This window comes from Asparagus officinalis, chromosome 5, assembly GCF_001876935.1.
Source record: "Asparagus officinalis chromosome 5, Aspof.V1, whole genome shotgun sequence".
Taxonomy (NCBI): domain Eukaryota; kingdom Viridiplantae; phylum Streptophyta; class Magnoliopsida; order Asparagales; family Asparagaceae; genus Asparagus; species Asparagus officinalis.
The window spans coordinates 51375979-51388384 of NC_033798.1; positions in this window are offsets into that span (position 1 = coordinate 51375979).

The following is a 12406-nucleotide window of genomic DNA, read 5'->3' on the forward strand; positions in this document are numbered from 1 at the left end:
TTTGAAAGCATGGCTCGCCTGAATCATGGGGTTCACCTGATCTGGGCGACTCATCTGATTTGGGCAGATGACTTGAAGAGCGAAACCCGCCTACTTTGGTGTGCTCATTTGAGTTATTGAGTCTGCCCAGATAGGGAACTCGGCTGCTGGAGTGAGGCTCTCAAGAAATGTCAGGTTCACTTAGAACGCTAAGTTTGCCCATTTTGGGAACTTTGCTAATGCGGGGGAACCCGCCTAAATAGGTAGGCTCGCCTGATCGACTCGCTCCGCCAACATTAGGAGCTTTGTGCTTATGTCTGGCTCTTCTTAGGCCTGAATAGTAACTCAGGCCATCATAGGAAGTGGAGGCTCAGGTTTCCTGATGGGCAAGAGCTTGTCATTGTTGCCGTTGGGGTCTTCTAGAAAAGGGGAGACTCATGTCGATGGCAAAGGTGTGGTCCGTGCCGACACGTACCACAATCTCCTCTTGCATGGGGGACTGCATGGGTTGCTTGGGAACCTAACAAGCAGTCCTTTGGCTCACTTGCTTGGCTTTTGGATCGATCTTAGATGGCTTGGGGGAGATACAACCCCCTGCTTTAGCTTGGGTAGAGCTCTCAGGCGTGGTTGCCTCGGCCACTTGGGGTTGGGCCACACACGCGACTCTGTAGTGCTTGCGTGATACATGGCTACCAGAGGAGGAAGAAGACAAGTATTCTTTGTACTTCGCTTGGTCGAACTCAATCATAAGGGACTCAACAGTTATCATTTCTACAACTTCGTCGAACTACACCACCACCAATTCATCTGAATGAATGGTTTCTCCCACTGTGGTCGTCATCTTCTGTCGGTGCATAAAAGATTAACTTCCCACTCGAGGGGCCTGTTTGTATTTATAAGAATGGCTTATTACAAACTAATGATAAATATTTTATAATAGAGGAGGAGGGAATGACCCACCTTGCTTAACGTGAGTTCGTTTGCAGTGGTAGGACGCCTCCCTCGGTGCTCGCGCCGTGTTTGCTTCCCTTGGATGATCCGATCGAAGTTATGGTTGGAGCTTCAGTGTGCGGTAGAGGCTCCAGAGCGATTGAGTTTGACTATACCTGAGCTTGAAAATCCCCACACCTGGAGAGACCTACATTGCAAGAGTTTGCAAAGAGCTGACGAGCCTCAAATCTGAGAGTTCAGATTGAGTCTGCTTCAACAATCGAAGCAAGGAGCTAGGAATGTTCACCAAGCAAGTGAGCCAAATGAAGGTCTCTGTTTGAAGAGCCTTGAGTATCAAAATCTCTAGCCCCCTCTTCACATTGGATGAAAATGGCCTTAAATATGTTGGCCTTCTTGTATTGATGATGATTTAACAAACAATTTATGACTAATATTGGTTTTAGTATTTTGTTTTGTCTTGTTTAGTATACACAGGAAAATAAGCTACATTAATATTGAAGCCTATGCAAATCAAGTAAATCAATCAAAGTTCAAGCTTCAGAAGATTCATTCTTAGTATACTTAGTATAGGTTTATATAATGTGTGCAAATTCTACAAGCTCAAATTTACACACACATTCATTTGTGTATTTTCTCAAATATAAGTGTTTTTATGCAAAATATATTTTAATATGCTTTGGACTTCACAAACGTTGTTAACATCTTTTATTAAGTCTATAAAAACATTACACAAGTTTTCAGAACTTGATTTGACACAAACGTTGTTAACATCTTTTATTAAGTCTATAAAAACATTACACAAGTTTTCAGAACTTGATTTGAGCTAAATGTCAAAATCAACATGTTTAAAACACATGTATTTTTAGTGCTTTCGAATTTTTCTGAGATATCACAAATGGTAAGAGAAAATTGAAAATTTCGTTTTCCAACATGTTCATAATCATGTTTATAAACTTTTCCTAAAGTTTAATATTTTTTAGAATTTATTTGCTATTTTTAAAAGGACTTTAAAATTTGTTTTCAAAAATCAATACAGGCTGAAAACCTGTTATCAGTCGACTACTGACATTTATCAGTCGACTAAAGAAATATTCTGCAATCTTCAAAAGTTTCTGTTTTTTTATTAGTCGACTGATAAGTCGACTGATGAGGTCATCAGTCGACTGACTATGCTTATCAGTCGACTGATAAGCTGTCGTTTGCCTATAACGGTTAGCTCATCAGTCGACTGACGCAACCCGTTAGTTGACTGATTTGTCCCAACGGCTATTTTTCTAACCTTTTCTAGTTTTATCTTTTTGCTAGATTTTCTTGGGTTTTGAGCTCTGGTTTTTCATCCTATATATACCCCTTGCTATTTCACTTCTGAATATCATCTAAGAGGGTTTTTAAAAAGAGTTTTAAGAGTTTAAAAGTTTGTTTCTCAAGTTTGTGTTTGTGTTTACAAGGAGGAAGCTTCCATTGTCAATTGAAGAATTCAACCTCAATCTTCTTTATCCTCCTTTGTGTTTATAGAGAAGTTTCTCTAACTCTTTTATCTAGCAATTTATTACTGATTTTTATATTTGTATCATTGCTAGTTTATAAATTGAGTCAATTTATTACTGATTTTTATATTTGTATCATTGCTAGTTTATAAATTGAGTTAGATTTTATTTGTACTCATTTTATCACACACATCCCTATTTTGTATCATTGCTAGTTTATAAATTGAGTTAGATTTTATTTGTACTCATTTTATCACACACATCCCTATTTAAGCTTGTAGGATTTCATACATCATATATTGGGTTGTGGGTTTGTGATTTTTTGAGTGTGAGCTTATATTGAGTTCTCATCCATATTAGAGAACATTTTATTGTAATTGAGCTTCATTGTGAGTTGTACATTGTATTACACTTGGACACGGAGAGAAGTGGTTGGTGAGAGACGGGGTCGATTCTAAGAGGAGTGGCATCGGTAGTAAACCCTAGGAAGATGTAGTAAATCCGAGTACTTGAGGAAGGTGACACAGGCTAGGCCAACACTTAGAGGGTGTGAAGTATTTTTGCAAGTGTGTAAGTTATAAAGTTTTTGGTGAACTAGAAAACCATATTATGAGGTGTAAACATTATTCGGGTGAGCGTAGAAAATTCAGTTATGATAGTGAAGATCTCCTCGAGGTGAGGAGCAGAGACGTAGGTCAAGTTGTTGACCGAACTCCGTAATCATGTCGTGTGTTTGCATTGTTTATTTACGCACTATCACACTTGATTGTCTTCTCTTGTGTTTATGTCCTTGCATATATCTCATAGTGTATCTCATTGCTAGGATATTATCCTTTGTTTATATTACTTATTCTTGCTCATAACACATTGTATATCTATCTTGCAAGAATAATTTGTTAATAAGTTTTAATCGGCATTAATATCTAATAAGATTAGCAATAACCCTATTTCCCCCTCCTCTAGGGTGTTTTCAATTGGTATCAAACCTTGGTGCTCTTGATTTAAGGTTTAACCGCCTTGAGTTAACGGTCCAAGCTTCAATATTATTGCTAATCTTGTTTTGATATTATTTATTTCGCTTGCCCATACATTATGGATATGTATGATAATTTTTAGCTTTGGCTACGATATAAATGTTGCTCCTAGATATAGTAACTTCCCTTATGATCAATGGTATAGTAGATTCAAAATTTTTGTTCTAAAATATAGATTTATGGGAAGTAATTGACAATGCTTATATTGTGCCCACGTTGGAGAAATCCAAGTAGAGCAAACATGACAAGAAAATGTTTACAATGAACAAGTTGGTGTTAGAATTTATGCATAAAGCTTTTGGACAATGTATTTCTAACGAACTTGCTCATTTTTATAGTGCTTATACAATTTAAAAATTATTTGAAGTACATTAAGGAAACTTGGAGGCGATCCGACGATCTTTGGCGGCTCCCTCCACAAGTTCACATGGAGCCTCATCATGCACGCAAGCTCAAAGTAATAGCCTTAGTGAGGTATGCGAGTCTGATGACGAAAACGATCTTACTATTGATGAACTCGCACATGGCTATGAATTATTGATGCATGATTATAAAAAATTGCAACGTAGCTACATTGAATTAAAAAGCAAACATGTCGAAATGAAATCCTCTCATAAAACACTAGCCACTAAGTTTGATCTCATTGCAAATGAAAATGTAAATCTTAAAGAATGTAATAAAAAATTAAAATTAGAAAATGATAGTTTGTTTCATGAAAAATGTGATGCTATATTAGAAGTTGAGAACATTAGGGAAGAATTTAATTTTTTTCAAAATTGATAGTGCATGTTCTACTTATAATAACAATGCTTGTATAGTAAATAATGAGTTGAATCATGTTAAAAGTAGAATATCCACTTTAGATTCAACTTTAAAAACTTGCATTGTTAATAACAACAAGCTTATGAACATATGTTCAAGGTCCCACAAAATGAATCATGTTAAAAGTAGAATATCCACTTTAGATTCAACTTTAAAAACTTGCATTGTTAATAACAACAAGCTTATGAAGATATGTTCAAGGTCCCACAAAATTATTTCCAAGAAACCTATTCACTATGCACATATGTATAACAAAATTTACAAGTGTTCAATTTGCGGTCGTAAAGTCCATATTTCTAAATTTTGTTATAATACACAAAAGCCTAACAAGCCTAATCATGTTTGTACATCCTATCAAGCTTCTTATTCTCATACACATATACATGCACATATTGCACATCATAAACATGCTCATGTGTACAAATGTAATTTTTGTGATCGCTTTGGTCATTTGGCCAAGTATTGTTTTGATTTAAAAAGAAATTTACTTTTGCTAAATGTTTCTAAAGAACCACATGTGTTTAAGTGTAATGTTTGTGGTAGATTTAGACATCTTATAAAATTTTGTTATGATTTGCAAAAAGCTTCTAAGTTGCAAAATGCTCCAAATAGACCCTTGTTTAAAAATATTTTGCATTTGCAAAAAGCTTCAAATAATTCACCTTTGTTTGCAAATGTTTCAAATGGACATCCACATGGTCAACATAAACAAATGCATCCTTTTCATTGCACTTATTACAATCGAATGAGTCATTTGCATAATTATTGCTATGGCCGGACCCGTGCACAAAATACGCCCAAAATGGATCATAACCCTAGGGCCTTGAGCTTTAACGATAGGGGTCATGTCCCTAGACTCTTCGGTACCAAGAGTAATTGGGTGCCAAAACATGTTTAATCTTTAAGAACGAATTCTTTAGATTTTTAGTTTTTCATGTTCTTAAAGATGATTTCTATTTAAGTTTTATAAACAAAATTGAAAACAATTTTATACTTGGTATTTGATTTTCTTAAAGATGATTTCTATTTAAGTTTTATAAACAAAATTGAAAACAATTTTATACTTGGTATTTGATTTGAAAAGTTATCATTAAGTTTTATAAACAAAATTGAAAACAATTTTATACTTGGTATTTGATTTGAAAAGTTATCATTCATAGTTTTTCATGATTCTCTTTCATAAGATTTTCATGTTTTCATCCTTTATAAATTGATACAATTTTTATCAAGATAATTTCTCTATGCTAAAACATCATTTTTGTTAGTATACCTTGTTTTTAATTTTTAAGTTTGAACAATGTGTTTGTGTTTATAGGATCATTATAAAACACTCTTATGATGATATTTATGTGTTTGATCTTTCGGATCATCTATTTGTGGCTTATAATGTATTCCTTATATGGTTTGATCAAGTTTCACAAGGAAGATTTCTTCGATTGATCAAACACTTTTTAGACATATACTTTGTTTTTGAGTTTATATATATGAGAGGTTTAATTTTTGAGCAACCCCCCCGGATATATTACTCCTTTGATTCAAATTATGTTTACCGGGCATCCATATGGGTTGAAACAAGTATTTCTTGTTTTTCTTGTTATGATTTTTTTATCCTAAGCATAATTTTTATTGATCCTTGTGGATATAACACAAAATTGTTTGACATTATCTTTGGCATGGTTGTGCATATAGTAAAGATGTTTCTCATATTCAAATTGATACAAATTATCTTTTAGTGGACAATTTTTAACTAAACTTTTTGCCAAGAGATTGTTTATAAGAAATGATTAAGTACTCTTGTCTTTTGAACTCAAATATTTTCTTGATCATTTCTTCATTAAAATAATATTTTATGTTTTTTCCCATGAACTTTCACTTGAATTCTCTTTTGGTCTCATTTTTTCATGAATTCTCATGATTGTTTCTTCATGAACAAAATTTATGTTTTTCATGAGCTTCCATATTGTTTATGTATTGAGACATCATTTATATATATATGTTCTCAATCAAACATAATTTATGATTGATATTTTATAGATTTTTTTAATCATTTGATGTTGGATTTTTGATTTTAAATTTTAAAATTCTTTTTAGGTTTTTATGTTTTAGACTCTTGTGACACCTTATATTCATGATACATGTATATGTGTTCACTTAGTCTATCTTTGTATGTGAGTTATGTTTAGCATATTTTACATTTATGCTTGCCCACATGTTTACCATGATCTTTATTGTATATTTTTGTTTATACTCACTTGTGCTTTTTGTGAGGGGGAGCTTTCGCTCTGTTCTTTATCATATTGTTTATCCCCATTTTTTATGTTGCCAAAGGGGGAGAAAAATGTGAGGTATATAGTATTTTTTTTTATTGTTTATTGATTTTATTATGCATATTGCTAAATTGTTTGTCATCGTTAAAAAGGGGGAGATTGTTATCCTTCTTGTTTTGATGATGATTTAACAAACAATTTACGACTAATATTGGTATTAGTATTTTGTTTTGTGTTGTTTAGTATACATAGGAAAATTAGCTACACTGATATTGAAGCCTATGCAAATCAAGTAAATTAATCAAAGTTCAAGCTTCAGAAGATTCATTCTTGGTATACTTAGTATATGTTTAGATAATGTGTGTAAATTCTACAAGCTCAAATTTACACACATTCATTTGTGTACTTTCTCAAATATAAGTGTTTTTATGTAAAATATATTTTAATATGCTTTGGACTTCACAAACGTTGTTAACATCTTTTATTAAGTCCATAAAAACATTATACAAGTTTTCAGAACTTGATTTGAGCTAAATGTATCTTTTATTAAGTCCATAAAAACATTATACAAGTTTTCAGAACTTGATTTGAGCTAAATGTCAAAATCAACATGTTTAAAACACATGTATTTTTAGTGGTCAAAATCAACATGTTTAAAACACATGTATTTTTAGTGCTTTCGAATTTTTCTGAGATTTCACAAATGGTAAGAGCAAATTGAAAAATTCCTTTTCCATTATGTTCATAATCATGTTTATAAACTTTTCCTAACGTTTTACATTTTTTAGAATTTATTTGCTATTTTTAAAAGGACTTTAAAATTCATTTTCAAAAATCAATACAGGCTGAAAACCTGTTATCAGTCGACTGATGACATTTATCAGTCGACTGAAGAAATGTTCTGCAATCTTCAAAAGTTTCTATTTTTTTATTGGTCGACTGATCAGTCGACTGATGAGGTCATCAGTCGACTGACTATGCTTATCAGTCGACTGATAAGCTGTCGTTTGCCTATAACGGTCAGCTCATCAGTCGACTGACGCAACCCGTTAGTTGACTGATTTGTCCCAACGACTATTTTATAACCTTTTATAGTTTTATCTTTTTGCTGGATTTTCTTGGGTTTTGAGCTTTGGCTTTTCATCCTATATATACCCCTTGCTATTTCACTTCTTAATATCATCTAAGAGGGTTTTTAAAAAGAGTTTTAAGAGTTTAAAAGTTTGTTTCTCAAGTTTGTGTTTGTGTTTACAAGGAGGAAGCTTGCATTGTCAATTGAGGAATTCATCCTCAATCTTATTCATCCTCCTTTCTGTTTATAGAGAAGTTTTTCTAACTCTTTTATCTAGCAATTTATTACTGATTTTTATATTTATATCATTGCTAGTTTATTACTTGAGTTAGATTTTATTGGAACTTATTTTATCACACACACCCTTATTTGAGCTTTTAGCATTTCATACATTATATATTGGGTTGTAGGATTGTGATATTGTGAGAGTGAGCTTACATTGAGCCCATTGTTCATCTTCGATCAGATCAGGATGGACCCAGAAAATTTCGCCATTTGGGGTTGTGTGTGGCACAAGTCCTTTCTGGCGTTGTTTGCGAGGATCATCGTTGACAGTCTTCATCGCTACTGTAGGCTATCTAAAAATCACAATGGATAGTCGATCCCTATCAAGCCCTGATAATGAAAGTTACAATCAGACGACTTTCTGATCTTTGCATCCGCAATTCTGCAACCGCTATAAACACGGCCTCATCTCTGAGATGACTGATCTTGATGGCTGCGACAACAGCATGACTAATATGATATTAGCAACTATTAGAGATGCTGATGAAAAGTGTAATGATTTCAGAAATAAAAGGTTGGACTTAGTTGGTGAGTTGCTTGGTAGAGAGCTATGGGCAAACAATTTATTACTGATTTTTATATTTGTATCATTGCTAGTTTATAAATTGAGTTAGATTTTATTTGTACTTATTTTATCACACACATCCCTATTTGAGCTTGTAGGATTTCATACATCATATATTTTGTTGTGGGTTTGTGATTTTTTAAGAGTGAGCTTACATTGAGTTCTCATCCATATTAGAAAACATTTTATTGTAATTGAGCTTCATTGTGAGTTACATATTGTATTACACTTCGACACCGAGAGAAGTGGTTGGTGAGAGACGGGGTCGGTTCCAAGAGGAGTGGCGTAGGTAGTAAACCCTAGGGAGAGATAGTAAATCCGAGCATTTGAGGAAGGTGACACGGGCTAGGCCAACACTTAGAGGGTGTGAAGTTTTTTTACAAGTGTGTAAGTTGTAAAGTTTTCAGTTAACTAGAAAACCGTATTATGAGGTGTAAACGTTATTCGGGTGAGCGTAGAAAACCCGGTTGTGATAGTATAGATCTCTTCGAGGTGAGGAGTGGAGACTTAGGTCAAGTGCTTGACCGAACTCTGTAATCATATCGTGTGCTTGCATTGTTTATTTACGCACTATCACACTTGATTGTCTTTTCTTGTGTTTATGTCCTTGCATATATCTCATAGTGTATCTCATTGCTAGGATATTGTCCTTTGTTTATATTGCTTATTCTTGCTCATAACACATTGTATATCTATCTTGCAAGAATAATTTGTTAATATATTTTAATCGGCATTAATATTTAATAAGATTAGCAATAACCCTATTCACCCCCCTCTAGGGTGTTTTCAAAATAGGTAAGGGATGACATGGATCATCCCTTGATTTATAGGATATGACCACCAATAGGTGAGGGGCACCATGCCCTCCCCTAGCTGTGAGATGTGACCGCTATAGGGGTGATGAGAGCCATGCCTCATCATCATCTAAGACGTGGGAAGTGGGTAGGCCCACTCCTACAAGTAAACAATTCGCTTGTTTTGCTCAGGCGAGGCTGGCAAAGCTACGGGCGAGCTCGCAAGCTGTTTGAATGCTCAGGCGAGCTTACAGGTGAGCTTGGCGAATAGGTGCGGTCAGTTGGCGGGCCCCTCCAGCATGTGAGATGGCGTTCGTTGGCAAGCGGAGTTCGTGTGGTCAAACTCCCTACAGGCATGCTTAGCTCATGCGAGCGAGCAAAGCATTCAGGGGAGGCTGAACTTGTACTGTTGATCTCAATGATTTGACGAGCTTGATTCATGTGGATGAGTCAAGCTAACAGGCGATGCTTGAGCTCTACAGGCGAGCTCAATAAACAGGCGGGATCAAGCTCTGCGGGCGAGCTCAATAGTACAAGAAGAGGTTGAATTCTACGGGCAAACTCAGCAATTGGGAGTGGTTGAGCTCTACGGACGAGCTCAATAAACAGGAGAGATTGAGCTCTACGGTCGAGCTCGATGAGAAGGTGAGGTTAAGCTCTACGGACAGGCTCAACAAACAGGTGAGGTTGAGCTCTATGGGCGAGCTCAATAAGGAGATGAAGTTGAGCTCTACGGGCGAGCTCAACAAACAGGAGAAGCTGAGCTCCACGGGAAAGCTCATCAAGGAGGGGAGGTTGAGCTCTACGAGCGAACTCAACAAACAGGAGAAGCTAAGCTCTATGGGCAAGCTCTTCAGGGAAGTGATTGGGCTCTGTGGGTGAGCTTAATAAACAGTAGATGTTTGGCTCGTGCTGGCGAGCAGAGCGTGTTGGAGAGCTCGCTCGTGCTTGCAGGTGAGCTATGCTAGGCTCGTTGAATGCAGATGAGCCCAAGCTATTGGCAGGCGAGGCCAGACACTTAGGTAATTTTCACTGCCTATAGTAAGTCCTTTGGGCAAGCGGTGTTTAGGTCTCTGAAGTCGATACAGATTCTGATTTTCCCATTCTTTTTAAGGATCGGCATAATATTTACTAGCCAGTCGGGATGTTGTTCTTCCCGCATAACGCCTGAGTCAATTAATTTTTTGACTTTCGTCTCAATTGCCTCCATGATCTGTGGACGAAACCGTCTCTGCTGTTTCTTGACAGGTTTGACATCCGGTTTGATGTTAAGGTGATACATCACCATGTTCGGGTCATTTCCTAGCATATCTTCATAATTCCATATAAAGACGTCAATGTATTCCTTAATGAGGGCAATTAACTCTTCCTTCTCTTCTGGGGAAAGACCGTCATTGACGAATATGGGTTTTGGATTGGTCTCGTTGCCGATGTTGACTTGGACCACATTATCCTCGGTGGGAGGTTCTCTTTGCTCGAACCGGTCCCCATACTGAATATTCAAGTGATGGATCCACGGGTCTTCCCAAGTTGGCAGTTGATCGTCTTTCTCCATTGTGATGGGATTGACTGTGGCTATGTTCGACATCAGCCCTTTGAACATCTCTCCAAGGCTGACGTCAGAGTCCTAACTTGAAGAATCTGATGAGTATCCATCCTTATTTGCTAATTGGTCGATGACCTACTAGCAACATTCATCATCAGATGAAGAGATATAGCCTAAACCTCTTCTATAGCCATAATAATTGTCAAGTTTCCCTTTGGGACATAAGAAACTTTAGTCGGAACTCGAGGACCTTGGCCGAAACAAAGACCCTTCCTAAGTGTGAAGTCATATCCCTATTTTTCCATGAGGTTACGTGATTTTGGTCCGTATTTGAACAAGTGAGGACATGGTTTTTCATCATCACTATCTTCCTTCAAGAAGAGATTGGATGGTGGAGATGTTTCTCCTTTGCCGAAGATTACTTCTTCTTCACCCCCTGCCTTGGATGGAAGGACAAGAGTTATTCCAAATGAATCTTGAATACACTTCTTCATCATGCAAGATGACCGAAGCGGCATATGTATATCAGGGTTATTGTACATCCCCTGCATTACATTATCAAGACAATGCGAGTACTCTAAATCATTATTTATTATGTCTTCTGCAAGCTGCCAATTACAACTACCATCTGATGATTCTTCATCTTCAAGATTGATTACAAAGTATACAATGTCATTTAATATAAAACCACCATCGTAATCAAGCCAAGCTTCGGTCAGCTTCATCTCCACTGTCTGTACCTTGGGCCGATGGTTCAGTATCGAATTTAGCACTGTAAAGAAGAGAGTCGGTAAAATAGTTTTCCAACCCCTTAAATAGTTGCTTATCCGCGATCACTGTCTTGATATCATTATTAGCATCTACATATTTGAGACACTGATGGAGGGTGGAGGGGACTATAACATTACTGTGGATCCAAGGTCGACCCAATAGTAAGTTATGGGAAGTCTCTGCATCGATCACATAGCACATGACTTTGGACTTCAAATCTCTAAGCTAGTACTTCACTCGGATCTTACCCAATAGCCTTGACCCACTGGTATTGAATCCATAGATAATAGTGCTTGTAGAAGCCAACTTGCTAGCGGGGATTCCAAGATTGTATATTAATTGGAGTGGCATGATGCTGACAGTGGAACCCAGATCGACTTGGATCCGGTTAACAATGCTTGAACCGATGTATTCAGTGAAATACTAAGGCATGTCATGCTTTGAATTCCTCGTTTGCATGTCATCCTTGGTGAAGGTGATGCAAGGGTTTTGTTTGGCCTCGAGGTTGTAGTGTTGAACCGACGGCTCCGGTTCTTCAGGGACTCGCTTAATCATAGTAAGAATACATCAGAATTGGCCAAAGTTTCTTACAAAGCCTCCCTGGTGTCTTTGTAAAAACACAACAACTCGTATAGAGTTATCCTCGCTGGGATGTTAGCTAGTTAGGCCATAACAATGAAACAGTATGGCGCATTAGAAGTTTTCGGTTTATCTCTTCCAATCAGTTGATTGAAACGAGACTGCTTCAGAACTTGAACCACTTTGTGTTGAGGCTCTTTCCCGTTATTGTTTGGATCAGAAGCTTCGGGGTATTTGTAATGGTATTCATTCCT